The sequence below is a fragment of the Dendronephthya gigantea genome, unplaced genomic scaffold (genome assembly GCF_004324835.1).
Source record: "Dendronephthya gigantea isolate DGI-Jeju-01 unplaced genomic scaffold, DenGig_1.0 000204F, whole genome shotgun sequence".
In the NCBI taxonomy this organism is placed as follows: Eukaryota; Metazoa; Cnidaria; class Anthozoa; order Malacalcyonacea; family Nephtheidae; genus Dendronephthya; species Dendronephthya gigantea.
Genome location: NW_021163214.1, coordinates 106944 through 125499, shown reverse-complemented (window position 1 = coordinate 125499; position 18556 = coordinate 106944). Strand labels below are relative to the sequence as shown.

Below are 18556 nucleotides of genomic sequence, written 5' to 3'. Positions count from 1 at the left end.
CGACGTAGATAAATACGATCACATACACATTTCAAATACTAGTATATTTCGCTCCAAAACACACTTGCGACGACGAAAAATAAAAAAAACAACAATAACAAATCAAAACCTAGGCGAATTTTCAACCCCGTCGCTCATACCAGAGTAATAAAGAGCACGAATTTTACTGGGAAGAATCCCTACTGAATCAGCATAATTATATAAGAACTATAATATAGAAACTAGAAAAGGAAAGACCTTTTTTATTGAAATTATTAAAATCCACTATATTCAAATAAATACGGATATCAGAGAATTAAATTATCTGTAATAAATATAAGTCGTTATAAAATAAATATAAGTACAAGTAATCATAGAGTAAATAGGTCCATTAGAAGAAATGGCGCTAAAGAAGTGATTAAATATTGCTATGTTATTATTATAAAGTTGCTCTAGTATATATAGAATAATCGACTGAATTATAATATACCACATAAAACTCCTAACTACATTTTAAACAGTTAAATTGTAGTTAACTAGAAAATACACGATTCTGATTGGCCAAGTTAACCGCCTTTTTATACAATCAAAAACAGTGCGTTGCTCTGTAATCACAGTATGAGCTACAGAACCAGAGTAGGTGAGAAAAAGTCACTAGTTCATAATATAATTTTATTTGCATCATGCGAGTAATTACCTCCTTATCCACCCCCCCCCCCCCTCCCCTTAAAATGCGAGAACTTCGACGTTTTCAGATTTGGCTGGACAAGTACTGTATACTTGCATAATCAACACACTAATACACAATCACACCAACCACAGCATTAATTTTGCATCATAAAACCTATGAAATTGTATAGCTTCATGAGTGCACATGTAATTTTTGCATTAGCTTGTCCTTTCTGTATGCTTGCAAACCCAACCTTATGCTGACTGGTATATTACACTGCAAACCAAACCATAATATGCTGACTGGGTAATACAGTATATTATTAAGCCAATCGCAAAATGATCTACAGAAGATGTAATTAAGGCTCCTGGCATTTACTCGGAAATATTTTTCTGGTATTCTCTGTGAGCTGTGTTTGTACAAGGATTTTTGTCAACTATTTTTAAATCATTTCAAACTTCATGAAACAGGAGAATTACTAACTTCTTATTAATTAAACGAGCGCGAGGTCTTTACCGAGGAATATCGGACCGAGGTCTTTTTCAACAGACCAAGCTCCAGGAGCGAGGTTTGTACAAAAACATCGAGGTCCGATATTTTTCGGTAAAGTCCGAGCAAACGAGGTTAATAAAATGTTTAGCTCCGAGCCGGTGCGAAGCACCAGGCGAGGGTACTAATTCCGAACGGAGATTTTAATCACGCCCTGGAATGCAAATGCGAAATCAAAGTTGTCCGCCATTATGTCATGGACTTGGGCGTTTTTGTAAGTTATGCCCATGCGTGCGTTTAAGACGAGTTGAAACTGGTAACTAGCAAACGTTTGCAAGCGTGCGATTGGCTAAATTAAAGTTTTTGTTCGCGTCAGCATAACTGATATTTTGAATTATTTAAAACTTTTTTATAAACATTTTTCATTTGGATGGTTCTGAAAATATACGAAAAATTCACTCGTAAAATTGATTAAAAAATAAAGTAAAAGATGCTTTCGGATAGAGAAACTTTGATTCAAATAGATGGTGAAAAATCTACGATTTTAAAGCATTTTTGGAGTATTTTTGAACAGGTAAATAGGTAGAGTTTGTATTTTAATTAATAAAGCATGCAAGTATTTTGTAAGTTTAACTTGTGGATTTATCAACAAACGTACGAGTAGTACAGTAGTATAGTACAGTATTTAAAACTATTGGTAGCACAATTAATGAATTGTGATTATAGTTGAATGTGATAGCTCGAGAGTCGACTTTATATTTGTACTTTATATAGGATTTTACTTATACGACTTCGATCATTCAGCAGAAACGAGTATTATAGAATTTCAGTGATGGAAATATATGTTTATTGCTTCAGGCGAGGGGAATTTGCATGCATGCATTTCCCGAAAGTAATGGACCGCTGAAAATCCGGAAGTGATCCATTGCGATATGATGAATACGAACAAATTTTTTTGAACAAGTAAAATAGTCAGATAATTTATTTTAACAATTCTCCGCTGTTGGCGAGGTGGATCTAATATCATTCATTTTTATCAATCATTATACTAAATATTATACTATATAAAAGCACGAGAGATGTTCGTAGCTTTTAATAACTTATTTATAATTAACATTTTTCCCCGTTGGCAAGGTGGATCTATAATAAGCTTAAGGTTAAATTTTAATGTCGAATAGATTAGTATATGATTCATGTTGCTCCTTTCTAGTTCCAACCTAGCTGTTTTTTTTTCGTCTTTTTTTTTCTACTTTTATCGTCCACATGCGTGTCAACTCGACAAGAGTTTTTTATTCCTTGCGGAATTGAGGCTTAATTTGTGCACACGGTGACATTTCCGAGCGTTTTCACATTCGTTTTCATGCCAAAGAGGTCTCAAACATTGCCAATTTACTATAAAAGTTGAAGCTAATTTTACATATTAGGCATATTTTCCCTTAGATCGTGTGGGCAGGGCATCTAAGCAGAAAAAAACAAAGCAATTTTTTGAAAACGCTCGAAAACGACGCTCGTGTGCGCTTAGCCTTAGCCGTCGTCTTTAATTTTTTCGCAAATTTCGGAAAGTTATTTTATAGTCTTTATCCTTTACCTTCACTGACGTCGTATTCCTCGTCATGATTCTGTTGCGAATGTTGCATGTTAGGGCGCTGTTACACGGTGCAATTTTTCCTGCAACATGCAATGTAATTCTTCTTTTCAGAGATATAAATTTGGAAACTACCAAACTTTTGTCTTTATTACACTCCATGACTCTTCACTAATTTAAATCTCTTAAAAGTAGACTTGCATTGCAAGATGCAAGAAAAATTGCACCGTTTAACATGGCCTTTAGCAACAATCACAATATCCATAATTCGTCAACTGCCTCTTTAAACTTTTCATTGACGAACGGAAGCCTTTACTTCGAAAATAATATACGACAGGATCGATGATTGTGTTTAAAAGTATCAAGGGTGCAGTAAAACAAAATGCACGATAAAACACAACAGGATCTTTCTCTTTGTCGATAGTTACAGTTACAATTGTTGTTGGCAACCAACATGCCCCAAAACTTCCAGCGATCATAAACAACAAACGTAGTGATCTAAACTCATGTGAGGCCGCCTGCAGTTGACCGGTGACAGCAAACGCCTGTTGAGCAATGCGTTTGGCGTGTTTCCTGCCCAAATCGTACATGTACACGCTCAATACAATGGATGACACAATGTAAAATGCAATGATAAACCGAGTTATTTTTAATTCGGGTATCAATCGCTTTGAGAACAAGCTCACCATAGCCTGGACAAACACAATGATGGCGACCAACCATATAACGCCGACCATAGCTCTAGCTCGACCGTAGGTAACAATTCTTGGATACTGTAAAGGTTTTATTGTTGAGATTGAACGGTTCAATGTCAAAAGGAAAATACTTCCGGATGTCGATAAGATAAAAACGCTACTTGCTGGAAAAAAGACGTCAAGTGCGGAGTGATATATCGTGTAGATGGAAAGAGGAGCGATTGCGCAGCCTATCAAGGCATCTGCCACAGCTAGACTCAACACAAATAGATTCGCTGGGTTATCAGATAACCCGTCAGTGAGCAAAATTGACACGATCAAGAGGATATTTAACACGAATCCGAACAATCCAAATATTACAATAACAGCAGCAAGGCAGATAGTTTCTTCTTCACTTAAGTATTCGGAAAACATTTGATTTGGCATGAAACTGGTGAAATATGTTGAAAATATTTTTAAAGTTTGTCACCTGTAGATATTCCTCCTCTTTCGTGCATGAGAATTCAGTCACATGTTGAACTCTCGGCTTCCCGGCGATATTTATGGACAATTATCGCTTAAAACGCTAATTTATCGTTAGGACAAAATTAGATTCAAGCGCTCTTCTAAATGGGATTCAGCTGCATTCTCTTTTGGATTTTCAATTTTTTTTTGCTGCAGGCTAGTTCACATAGGAAATATTGCGGCTACAAATAGCCACCCGAGAAGAAAAAAAACAATCAAAATATTGAAGTTGTAAAGATAAGACGTAGTGTATCAATAATTTCAATGAAATGTCACCATTGAAAATTTATGCTTAAATTTGGAACTTATTGCTAGAAATTTCTTGCCCTTAATCGTTTGAGCAAGACATCAAAACGAGTAAGATATTTATAGGCAGAGCTATCAGCGTTACCTTTCAAGCACCAGTAGGGCCAGATTTAATAACATCTGTTTTCAAGGATATTTACATAATAGAGAAATTATTTTTTCGGCAAGATTCATTGATGATCGCTAAAAGTGTTTAATAGTGCTGTATATATAGTGAGTTTGAATTGCATATGCTTATTACCAAAGTGTAAAGACAGTCGATTTTAAAAGAAATTTTTTATGCTGACAAATAATGAATATATAAATTCCCTTCCCCTCCCCAGTCATCACCGAGTCACTGGAGAGGTTCATGATGTATATTTTGCAAATCGAATTTACAAATGAAGTGATGTTGCCTTAGGCTTAGGGCGGGGCTTATTTCGGTACTTCCTTAGGCTTATTTATTTGAGGTCTGAATTTAGTTTGTAGTTTGATTTAATTAATTTAACACTTTTAACGACTAACAAAACCTTTACTCCCAAAATAATATACACGACATGCAGGTTCTATAATTGTATTTAAAAGTATCAAGGGTGCAGTAAAACTGAGTACGCGATAAAATAAAACAGGATCGGCCTTTCTATCAATTGCAACAATGAACCGGGTGATCTTCAAATGATAGCGATCAACCAAATAACACCGATTATAGCTGTAGCTCGTCTGAAGGTAACAATGGTGGGATATCTTAATGATTTTACTATAAAAATAAAACGGTTCAATTAAAGCCAAAAGAAAAATGCTTCGGGTGGTCGGTAAGGCAAGAAACTTAATTATTGTTTGGAAAAAATCAAATTCCGTGTTGTACATATCATGAAAGTGCATGGAAAGCGCAAAAGATACGAGGATGAGAGGGCATCAGCACAGGCCAGGCACTATACAAACGACTTAAAAATTGCCGTCCAAAGTTTATTCTCCTAAATTTAACCTCGCTTGTTAAATACTTGTGAAGAAACCCCTTGTCTTTGGCAGGTGGTTTGAATTAAAAGAAAAAAACTATATTTATAATAACCTTAAAATCATTAAGCATATTCGTTTAAGCGGCTTAGTATTTCTTTGTATTTTTCTTCGCAGTTAATTACTGTTTTCGATTTTCTTTCACTTCACCCGCATGAATAATTTGAAACTCGATTTTGCAAAGTAATTTTTTATGACCTTCCTCTTTGGCATACCGCCTCTCGCACTTGAGCCAAGTTATCCGACTAGGTTTTTCTTCAAACTTTGTTTTCCTGAAACAACCTCGCCCGTCTTCCTGAGATTTAATTCTTACTAAATATTTGTCAATAATGGTGTAGTATATCTTCTGAGACCGTATTTAATGGATGCCACGCCCCATGAGGAAATTTAGACATATTGTCTTGAAATTAGATCCTTAAATTTCGATGTAAAACGTTCTTTTTAAAATACAGCACTGTGCAGAAATAACTTAACACAGCGGTTGCGGTTCGGCTACGGTTAGGTCGCGGTTCGGTCGCAGTCGATCGATAGAAACCGCAAGGGAAAAATACGATCGCGGTTGCCGTTCGCTTTCGAACGGAATGTTATGAAGCTGAGAACGACAACACAATAATCATATCGATAACATCTTAAGAAATGTCTGTGAGACCAAGTTAGGCCGAGGTTAAACCTCCGTCTCTCCACGGTTCGACCTCCGACTGCGATCAGCCGAGGTTCGACCTAGGTTAACCTTGGTTTTTGTTAGGTTATTTGCGCACAGTATGCTGTACGTGGGATATTCGGATAGGTTTATTTGGCTAAATACACTTATTTTGCTTTATGCTCCAAATAGAATTTTAAAACCATGGTTGTGAAAAACAATGCGCAAGATTTTATTGCTTGCAAGATTAATCCATAGAAAATTAAAGAGAAAAATGCTGATGAAAAGGAATATAATCAGTAAATGCATGAATATAGCGTGTTCCTTTGCAATTCTACAACAGTAAGAACTCATGCGCACTATCTTCAAGCATTTTGCTGACTTTCTAAGCATCACAGAACAAAAGATTATCACCAACAAGTTCGCCTGAATTCGTGAGAAGGAAACGCTTGTAGTAAAAAACGAAGAAAAGTTCATTTTGGTAGCACGGAGGCATGCTAAAGTAACACCACTTTGACAAAGAATGGCGGCGTCTCTGAGTTGGCTTTTCAATTAAACAGTCAGCGTAATGATTAAAATGGATTTTTGCAGGTGGTACGTACACAATAGATCTTTCAAAGCAATCTGAGTAATTCGAATAATTATATTAAGAGGAGAGTTTTTATTATGTCGCGTATTTTGGAGGGAAAACGCTCAAAACCTAAAATCTTTTTGGCGTACCACTCAAAATCCATTTATTTTACCGTTATTCTTTAGATTATGTTGTGAACTAAGTTTTGAGCTGTATTTGGTGAATGCAAAACACCAAAGAAAGGAGTTATTATAAAATATATGCGGCGGCCATCCACAATGTTATAATGTCAACGCCATTATAACTGAATGAATACAAAAGAAGCTTCGATTCAAGTGTCATTTTCCTCTCGGCGTACCCCGGGAAATCTTTTCATTTTCACAATATTTTGAGATTATACAGTAAGCATACTTTGTGGATGCTTTTCAGGTTTGCAACACATTTTTAATGCTGAAAATTTTAGTGCTGTTCCATGAAGATATAACGGAGGTTTTGAGCATATATTACGCGATATAGAAAAATATCTCCTAGCTCTTAAAAACAAAAGTTTTGCTTTTTAATATTCTCAGTATTTTTCTTATTTTTTTGCGTATTGATAATTCTTAGGTCGTCCATGCAAATAGGTACGTTAAAATTCTTCCCAGCCGGGCTCTATTACTACTTTGTGCAATTTTATTGTGCAATGATATATTCTAACGACAAATGGATTCCAATTTTGAGAGAAATATAAGACAGTTAAAAATTTGATTTCGCAGTTGTTTAAAACTCAATTAAAACTTCTGAAACATTAAAACGTTTTTTAATCAAGCCGATGTGTAATTACTTACAAATGTACGAAACTCGATCGTGTTAAGTTTAGCATTTTAACCAAGAATTTTCTCGTTCACTCGATATATATATATATATATATATATATATATATATATATATATATATATATATATATATATATATATATATATATATATATATATATACACCCATTTGCAAAGACGTTGGCCGCAGATAGATAGATACATAGATACTCGAAGTCTAATTAGAATTGCATATGATTACATTTGCATGGGATTTCAATCATATTACACAACATATGCAATTCTATTTAGATTTCGAGTATCTATCTATATATCTATCTGCGGCCAACGTTTTTGCAAACGGGTATATATAATATATATATATATATATATATATATATATATATATATATATATATATATATATATATATATATATATATTTATTAAAAGACTAGCTTTGCTACTCGGAGTTTCACGCTATAAAGCGATCATCAGGCTAATGACAGGTCTAGTTGCTATTATCTATATATACATCGTGATATAGATAATAGCAACTAGACCTGTCATTAGCCTGATGATCGCTTTATAGCGTGAAACTCCGAGTAGCAAAGCTAGTCTTTTAATAAATAAATATATCTTCGCTCTTCAACCATTGTCAAGTTCTGTGAACTCTTCCATACAGTTAATTCTTTGGATATATATATATATATATATTGACAATTTCTGTATAAAGTTTATACGAATTAACCCACAAACTAAAAACGTCTGAAAATTTTATTGCATTTAACCGGAAATCTAGGTAACCATAGCATCTGACAATTGAACAGCATAACCTGTCGGTAGGTTAGGCAAGAGGTTTAAACTTACCTAAAACCTCAAACACTCCTAACAGAACGGTTTTTCACGGCGATATGTAATTACTTTCAAAATATCCTCCATCGTATCTTTTATTATTGCCCTCTTTAATAATAATTATTTATAACTTGTTAAAATATTCGCTATAAAATTTTCTGAACTCTTTGCAATCTTGGTCAAGTTTGTCAACTCACGAAAAAGATTTTCAAACGGGCAATTTTCTTAACAAGAGAGAGTTAGCGAGGCACCCGCGTACAGTGGAGGAACTAGAACGATAATTGTGAGGTGAGTATTCATGTATACACAGTTCTGCCCTACGAATTTATTTATAAGTGCAATAGAAATCCGTTGGGCACAACTGAATATTTGAATATCCGGTTTGCAACTTTGAATACCACAGTAAACCGAGTTTTTCGTTGAAAGCAAGAGTGAAGATAAAACTTTAATATACCCTGAAAGTAAGACAGAATCAGCAAAGATTAAACAATAAAAATGTGAAACTCTGGAGACACGGAAGTCCAAGATCCGCCGATCGAACTCGGTAAAAATTACCCAACGGCTCAGTTTATGGCCGCTTGATTCGCCGGTTAGAGGTAGGGCCTAAATTGCGTTCGATTTTCAAAGATATTGAAGTCGGATCTTTCTTCTTTATTTCAAGATAAAAATCTCTTTGCCGCGTTTAAAAATAGGGAAGGAAAGGAAATAGGAAACGTTCAAAATTGATCCATTAAGAGTTTCCTTTCGATTTCGGCTGAAATATAATATTAACGTTCTAACGGATCCTAAGGCTCACATCAGTACGATAGCACACCAGCTCTTACACTATATTTTTGCCCGCTGCCGATCGGTAGGGATGGAGACGGTATCCGAGCGAAACGGTCGGGCTAGGGGTGAAACGGTGTTTCTTTTGAGTTTGCTGTTTTGGCGCAGATAATAACTCAACGAACCATGCTATTTTAACGGTACCTCCTCCATCCCGTGATCAACTGTCACACGTGAGTCACTGAAGTGAAACCGTGGAATAAACGATACGAACATCAAAGTACACACACACACAAAACAAAAAAAATACCTGTAAATGTGGCGATCATTAATGAATTTACCTTTACCCCAAACACCCATTCCACGACCAAAACGGGTGTGAAAAGAACTGTGCTTAATCCTGCAAAACAAACTAACAAAAAAAAACAAACCCCAGCGAGATTAATAAGACGCTTCTCCCGTAGAGTTCACAACATCGCGTGAAGTCGTTAGGGAAAGGGGCGGGATGGGTCACGCAAGCAACTAACAACTCGATCAGGCAAACTGGGCTCATATTTGTACTCACCGGAGGGGGCAAGTAGCCGACCGGACAAGCGTCCTAGGACCCGCGACACTACGATACGAAGACCCGTATAACCTTAACTTCCTTTATTATTTAATAATAAATACATTTAACGTTCTAACGGATCCTAAGGCTCACATCAGTACGATAGCACACCAGCTCTTACACTATATTTTTGCCCGCTGCCGATCGGTAGGGATGGAGACGGTATCCGAGCGAAACGGTCGGGCTAGGGGTGAAACGGTGTTTCTTTTGAGTTTGCTGTTTTCGGCGCAGATAATAACTTAACGAACCATGCTATTTTAACGGTACCTCCTCCAAGTATGTCTCCAAGCCAGATGAGGGGTTGGAGTTAGGTTACCGTTAACCTTCTCCACCAGTCTCCAACCCTACAGCAGCGGGGCAACGTTGAAAAATGACTGCAGCGATGTGCGAACGTAGCGAAGGTAAGCTTGCTAGTCCAACGTCCAAGAGCTTGAATTAGATGATCCGGAATCCAGCCGCAGCGGCGGAAGTAGCAGCCCCAATGCGAAAGCTGTGAGATGAGTAGTTCCCCAATTACGCCGGCTCGCCTCAAGATTTTGCAAGGAAAAAATTGACTTGTTGAGCAGTTAAGGGGAAGCCATCCGACCACAGGAATAAAGGACCAGGCCGCTGCCACGCATATCAGGTACGCCTGAAGCGCGAAGACAGGGCAGAGATGATTGCTTGAAGACCCGATGTACAGGACCTGTCCGACGCCAAGAGGATCAGTCTTAGAAAGCCAGAAAGCACGCAGACCAAAACATAACTGCATCGTAGACGCCAAGATCACCAACCGTCGACGAATGAATAACATCCAATAGATCGCGGGTTATGGGGCAGCGTAACGAGGAAACGCCAGACCGATAACGACGGATGCCCTGAAGCAGACGACGAAACCGTGGTTTCTCTTTCGTGGGATCGGGAAGCCAAGGTCAATATGATAGGAACGGACAGCAGCTAGATAAACATTAAAGGAAAAAACTCCGTATTGAGCCGAATAGGGTGGGTAGGTGAACGAAAAGCGCAGAGCAAATTAATCATACGCCGGAGGAACGTGCGACCGGGGAACAACTTTCGTAACGTGGTGAAGCGAGCCGATAAAGGATTCTAACTCTCGACGAGTGCACCAAGACTTACGATTCCATTTTTTAAGAAGCTCTACGATGGCCACAAATTTTAGCGGATGGCAACCGAGCAGACTGGGTGAGAGAATTTAGTTCCACACCTAAAAAGACTAACGTAGTAGTAGGACCCTCGCACTTTGACGGATGGAGAGGCAAACCCAAACGAGGAATAAGCACCTGGCGATGGCTACATTACTAGCGCACTCGGTGGAGTTGCCGGGGCCAAGGGTCAGGAAATCGTCGAGGTAGCGAAGGAGAAAACGAACGCGATAATTAGCTTTAAGAATCCATTCCACCATTTCGGCGACGGAGTTGAAGATAAATGAGGCGGAACGCAGACCAAACGGAAGAGCCAAATCGACGAAATATGACTCAGGCCACCACATGCCAAATAAGAAACGTTCGTCAGGTCTGAGAGCGATGTTACGGTACGCACATTCTACGTCAAATTTGGCCATAAGAGCACCCGGACCAAGCTGTACAACGAGCAATGACATGATCGACGGAGATGTAAGTCAACGAGAAAGGATCCTTGGGGATGCCGTCATTAACGCTATGGCCTTCGGGTGACGACAAATCCTGAATGAGACGCCGTTTACCAGGCTGGCCTTTCTTTGGAATGACCCAAAACGGGCTGCACTAGATTAGGAAACGGTGGCGAGGCAAAAGGACCCACGACACGACCATGCGAAATTTCATTTGCCAAATATTTGTCGATAACATCGGGATGTTGCAAGGCCGATTTCATGTTTCGGTGCGATGGTCGTAAAGAGACTAGTGAAGGATCAAAACCCGACGGAAAGCCGTGAGCTATACCATCCAACACGTAGCGAACCATAGCTTGATTGGGATGGTTGATTAATTCCCGATGAAACTCGACGTATTGAAGCGGCGAAACGCGGGAGACCAACGGAAACAGGATGCGGGACTCCGGCAACGGTGGATCTACAGCACGAACGAAAGCACCTACAACGGAGCAGAAAAATAGCAAGAACAGCGAGCGGAAACGAACGGAGCGACCGGTGCGAACGGTACGAACGGTGCGACCAGTGCGATCGGTACGAACGGTGCGACCAGTGCGATCGGTGCGAACGGTACGAACGGAGCGACCAGTGCGAACGGTACGAACGGTGCGACCAATGCGATCGGTACGAACGGTGCGACCAGTGCGATCGGTGCGAACGGTACGAACGGAGCGACCAGTGCGAACGGTACGAACGGTGCGACCAGTGCGATCGGTGCGACCGGTAAAGGAAACGGTACGAACGGTGCGAACGGTGCGATCGGTGCGACCAGTGCGATCGGTACGAACGGTGCGACCAGTGCGATCGGTGGCGAACGGTACGAACGGAGCGACCAGTGCTAACGGTACGAACGGTGCGACCAGTGCGATCGGTGCGAACGGTACGAACAGTGCGCAACTAAATCACAAGTGAAGCTAGATAACTATTTTAATCAGCAAATTCATAACCGAACACGAATTACAACAAAAAAAAACTAAAATAGCGCACAGAACAATGTTAACGTCCGGAACAACGGGAACAAACGAACCGACCACTACGTATTAACTAACGACGCGAGGTGTCTGATGATAGACGCTACTTCGCGGGTTGCGAGCGAGATGGTGAACGAGGAACAACGTGTAGACTGGTGGGCCACGCTACGACGATGGATTGCAGGACAACCCGGAAAATCACAGGCATGACGGAACCGACACCGGAGGAATTGCGATGAGCACCGACCAGCGTTCCAAGAGTGACAAATAGTGGACGACGACGGGGTACCAGACGCTTCAAGGGAGCTGGAGGACGAGGAAAACGAAGTAGATACCCGCGAAGCAGGAGTAGAAGAAAACTCCCGGCGCCGAATATATGAAAATTATACAGCTCCGGGTGGAGTTGTAACCAATCGGTGAGGCGGAGAGCAGCTGCATGGCGACGAAAAGCGCGATCGTACGCGATCCACGCCGAGCCAAGATGCTTCTGAGCGGAACGCAAAATAAGTAGCTGGTAGCGAAGCAAATCCGGGGAGCGAGACGGCCAAAAAATCGTCATCACGAGGATATAAACAGAAAAGGCTGGGAGCCAAGTCACAATATCTGTAATTTCCTTAGGGCGCTTTGACGGTCGCAAAACTAGTTCGTTATCCCCGATGGTAAACGAAGGAGCGTCATGAACTGAAGTTTCTTCGATAAGAGAGGCCAACTCGACCAACTTGCCGTTGAAAATTGATGCCATAAGCTTTGGGGATACCGGAGGAAACCAGGCCCGACCACGAAGGGAGAAAAAGCCGATACGGTAAGCGTAGAGAAGCGAGGGGGCGAGGCAATACCACCAGAGGCTAAAAAACACCCGGCGAAACAAACCCCATCCCGGGGCCCGGGGACGTAGACGAAGAAAACAAATATGGCGTACCTGAAGGGACAGACTATCAGCTAAATCCCGAAACTTTACAGTTGACGCCATCTTGAATTTAGCCACGGAGAGGCGTGGATACTAGTAAGTTTACTTCCTCTTTTCAACGTGTAGGCAAATATATTTATTAAAAATAAACCTGTCCCTCACCGTAAACTCTAAAACTAACCAGAAGGTATTGTAAATTCAATTATTTCAATATTGAAAAAGGTTTAAAAAAATTCAAAAAAATTGTGAAAATAAAAAAGACCATACCAGGGATCGAACCGGGATATTCCGCACACAGGGAAAGCTCATTACCTTTTGACCACTAGAGCGCTGCTAGAATTTTCCGTATTTTAGCTGTATTTATATTGTTCACAAACGAAAAATAGATCAAACAGACGTGGTTACAAAGCTAAAGTGTAAAGTTTCGGGATTTAGCTGCTATTAAGGGACAGGATTTTGAATCCGATACAACGGCTGCTGCAGCGTCTGTTGAGGCGGTTGCCAATGTCCAGCTACGGCACGATCTTGTTGTTGGGTAACCGTAGGCGTCGCTGATTGAAGTAACACGGGTTGTGGTGGCTGCTGAGCGAAAAATGGTGTCAAACTTGGATGACTCGATGGCCAAGTAGAAGCAACACTGACGATTTGTTGATTTGCAATAGCCGGCGATGGAACACGAGTTGGGAATAACGGTGAAGCAATATGCTGGTGTAAACTTGGCTGAAATTGCCGAGATGGCGACGAGCGAACGGCAAGGGGAGCCGTAGCGATCAACTGCGATGCCACTGTTGAAGTTGTAACAGCAGACACGACTGGTGAGCTAGTTGGCGTTAAACTCAAAGCAACTCCTTGAAGAGACATATTTTCCTGAGCCATTATAGCGAAATAATTTTGTTGGACAAGGTTGTGACGGCATCGATTCACGCAAGCAACTAACAACTCGATCAGGCAAACTGGGCTCATATTTGTACTCACCGGAGGGGGCAAGTAGCCGACCGGACAAGCGTCCTAGGACCCGTGACACTACGATACGAAGACCCGTATAACCTTAACTTCCTTTATTATTTAATAATAAATACATTTAATTAATTTTGTCCGAATTACCATCTCGCTATACGTGCATAAATTCATCACTCCATGATGCAAATAGGAGTAGGCAATCCCATACCAGTAAAACGTATAAATAGATCCTTGCTTTAATGCCTCTATACACACATGCACGGTGTGCAAAAACACGAAAACTTAAAGTCTGAAATCATTCTATAAACTTTACAAAGCAGGACAAAAATTATTAGACGAATATTTCTATTCAATGATGTGTACAATTATTTAAACAACAATAACTTGTGAAGGTGAACTTAAACTGTCTATATATGGCTAAGAATGACATGTTGTCACACTCATTTTTGTCTGTCTTCATTGCATGTAAATGTCAACTTCTGGTTTTTCATATAAAGCGGAACGCAATTAAACGCAATAATTACACTCTTCATCCTTTAAGTCCGACGTTTTGTTTCTACACATATTTGCTATCAATCTGTGTAACTCTCCCTGCTGAGCAGAGTTCAATTTTCTATTATTTTTTGCGTGTTAGCAACATACGCAAAATCCAGAATTTATATTCTGCCTGTTTAACATTTTTACAGACAAATGAAAACCTTTACTTCGAAAATAATACACAACAGGATCAATAATTGTGTTGAAAACTATCAAGGGAGCAGTAAAATTTAATGCACGATAAAACACAACAGGATCTTTTTCTCTGTCGATATTATTATAGTTACAATTGTTGCTGGCAACCAACATGCCCCAAAACTTCCAGCGATCATAAACAACGAACGTAAGGTTCTAAACTCATGCGAGGCCTCCTGCATTTGACTGCGGTTACAGAAAACGCCTGTTGAGCCATGCTTTTGGCGTGTATCCTGCCCAATGGTACATGTACACACTCATTGCAATGGACAATGCAATATAAAATGCGACAATGTACCGTGTTATCATTAAATCGGGCATCACGTTGAAGATCAACCTCACTAAGGCCAGGAAAAAGACAACGAAGGCGACCAACCATATAACGCCGACCATACCTCTAGCTCGAATAGAGTGTTCTGTGAAACATTCCTCAGCCAATCAGATTGCTTAATTTGCCTAATTTAACGTAAACATGGACTTACTTAAAATGAATGACGTATACAATATTTACTTTTCGTCGTTGAAAGTTCTGTTTCCGAAAACACATGTTTTAAGCACTGCTTTTAGAACAAGGCATGTTTGTTCTTAATCCTGACCGATTTTAAAAAATTCACAGCTGATAAATCGAATCGCCCCCGCGTACAGTTTGACCCAACCAGCAATTCTTCGAGTGCATGCTTTGCATACGACTGTCTCATAGGAGGATGGCAATTCATTTACAAAATAATAAAAAATAACTTTTGAAAAGAATGAATAGTCTACTGTATTCTGTCAACACAAATCCATCGATCTCTCCCTCGTTGTTGTCATTTTCCAAATTATTCTCGTGGCACTGTGGAGGCCCCGACACTGCATGCGGAAATTGGTAAAATTGAAAAATACTTAGCCGCAATTCTCAATACTTAGACTTATTTCAAACTTGGTGAGAAAAAAGATTTATAGATACTAAACAAAATGTATATGTCTTGCACAAAAGATTTAAAAGCTTGTATACACGGCAAAAACGAATCATCTGAATTAATAACTTTGAGTATACCATTTCACAGCTGTCAGATGTGTATGATGGATGAGCTGTCAAAAGTTTGCATAATGCGATTGATAGCGATACAGCAGTGCACAAACTGAACCAGGGATCAGATTTTCGGGTTGAAACATCATAAACACCAATTTCTGCGGTGTTGGAAGCCCAAATCAAGCAAACTATAGCGCGGCTGTTGGATCCGCTTCTATACATTGAAAAGTTTGCTTCTTTTTGTCTTAAATGAGGTTGACAATAACTTAATCGGACTGAAAATAATCTTGGTAAATTCGAACCAGTGCCCAGCTCGGGCTGGAGTTATTCAGAAGAATGAGAGCTTTGTGGAAACCAGATGGTCGATCGTTTATCTAGTGGTTATATATCAGCAATCCAGTGCTATATATAATTATTGCTAGCAGTAAGGTAAGCTCTAAATGGCCCGATTTATACTTGAGACGAATAATCCGTATGGACGAACTTGGGCAAGTGAAAGATAGTTCGTCTTCTAATTCGTATGTATGTAAACATGCACACCACGAGTTATCCACATAGTTGAATGGGTAGCTCGCCTTGACGCAACATCCGTCTGTTAGTATGAAATACGGGTTTAGGACGAACTACGAAAACTACCATATTTGTCCACATAGCTATAGGTCGTCTGGAGAATGTATATCGCGTGTATATCCGTCTATAATATAAATCGAACCAATTTGGACACTCTCAATGTCAGACGTGCTAAATTGAAGAGTGTTCTATTGTACAAGGTCCTCAATAGGTTTTCGGCTTCGTGCCTGACTGATAATTTTGTAAGACTCCGAGATTTAGAGCGATACTATCATCTGCGAAATTGTGACACCGATTTTAATTACCAAATTAAACCAAAGACCAATTTTTTGAGAACGGAGTTTGAATTACAATGCGTCAATCCTGTGGAATAGTCTTCCGACAGAAGTCAAAAAAGCTACTTCAGTTAGCCACCTGAAGCGTTGTTTCGCAAGCCTTTCATGTAACTTGTAGTGTAAGATAATTAAGGTGCATGTCTAGTTCTTCATATTTATCTTTACTTTACTTTACTTTACTAATATTATGCTATTCTCAACTTTTGTATTATTCAACTCTTATTAAAGTTCAGTGGGACTAACGTGTGAAAATAAAGTGATCTATGTATATGTTTATGTCTGAAGTGTATCTGATGACTGCGAAAGATCCTATATATTCAATGTTAGCAGACCGTAAAAACAATCAATTTCAATTTGAATTTCAAAAGGTACTCATCATTGCTAAACATGAATTAAAATATGAATATCAGCACCACCCCCACATAACTGTCGTCGTTTCAACACTAGACAGTTTGCGATCTACGACGCGTTAGCTCGACGTCCCTATAAATATAATAGTCACTCATGATTATTTTGCCAGAAATAAGCTGCGGGAAATTAATTACGCTGCTAGGAGTTTGAAATTATTATACAAATGTTTTAATTGTAAATTTAAAAAAATTAAAATTAAAAAATTCGAAAAAAATTAACAAAAATATTGTGCTATATCGCAGTTTCATATAAGCTATCAAACAGCTATCACGCTCTCGCTACTTTCAGGTCATCGAGAGGCCCTGAAAATGCCTCATTTGAAGGCGTCGTAAGAATCACAACGCTGTTATTAAACCACGAGTTATGCATACCAGCTTCTTTGTTTTGCAACTGCGTCATCGAGCTGCATTGCTTCGCTATGAATTGTAAACTTCCTAGTAAGCAAATTAAGTTGATTCTCTTCGCCACCATTCGTCATTCGATTCCACCAGTGAATGTTAACAAACTCACTTTGGAATAGCTTCTTCTCTCAAATTCTTTATTCAAGAACCCGATTTTCGTTCGGGTCAGGTTTGTCAGATAATTGCATAAAAAAGGCAGACATCTTTAAGAGAAAACATGCAAGGATTATGCATGGTAATAATATTTGGCTAATTTATTTAGAAATCTGGCAGCCCTGGTTCGATTTTGTTGAACGAGGCTGCATGTTATAACGAGATTTATATGATATTTGTCAGTCAATTAAACAGACTAAGATAGTATTGATTATTAGAGTTGCAACAAAGTGAAATTTAAATGTTTGGAATACCATAATACAACAATACAATTCATTTAATCACGCTAGCCTAGACAACCAGATTGGGCTGATTTCCATGAGGAAGGGGAAAGTTTACAAAAGAAATGTGCATACAAAAAAACTATTTCAACAATTTTAATTTGCAAGTCAGTTGATAGCATGCCTGTTTCAACTTTTTTGTCTCAAAATTGTTTTAAAGGAGATTATAGACTCCGCAGTTTTTTCCTCCTGAGGAAGATTTATTTATTTTAATTTATTAATTTATTTCTTTTAAAGGAATGCACCAATGCCGGCACTAACCTTGGAACAAATAGATTCGATATGCTTACACCAGGACAATCTTTCTTCCAGGCTCACGCCGAGGCCTAAATATTTCGGCACTTGCATGTTTATTATCATGCAATTAAAATAGGATTACTACATACTTTATTCTTGAGATTTTGGGAAGATCCAATGAACATATGTTTGGTTTTATTGGGATGGATCTAAAGTTTGTTTTGTATCATCCATTTATGTATATTTTCAAGATCACTATTTACCTTCGTAACCAGATCACAGCAGCCATTAGAAGATGCAATATGGCAAGCAACTTTAAAAACGCAGGCGCCAGGCGAAAGCCAGTAATCGACCATAATTACGTATAAATATATAATTATATAGATGGGGTATTTTTAGAAATTTGAAATCACAACATGTTTATATTTTACCATGGGTACCATACAAACAATAAAATGAACCAGCAGGGGATTCTTGCTTTCGATATACGTGCACAATAGTCAATA

General features: G+C 39.0%; 1 long non-coding RNA gene across 1 annotated transcript; it reads right to left on the bottom strand.

The window, feature by feature from the left end:
• Window positions 1-17210: 17210 nt before the first annotated feature.
• On the bottom strand, window positions 17211-18393 carry LOC114539506. Its single transcript, XR_003688894.1, has 3 exons — window positions 18314-18393; window positions 18075-18139; window positions 17211-17582 (listed from the first exon to the last, which is right to left on the bottom strand). It is a non-coding gene; the product is annotated as an uncharacterized LOC114539506 (long non-coding RNA).
• Between the last annotated feature and the right edge of the window lie 163 nt (window positions 18394-18556).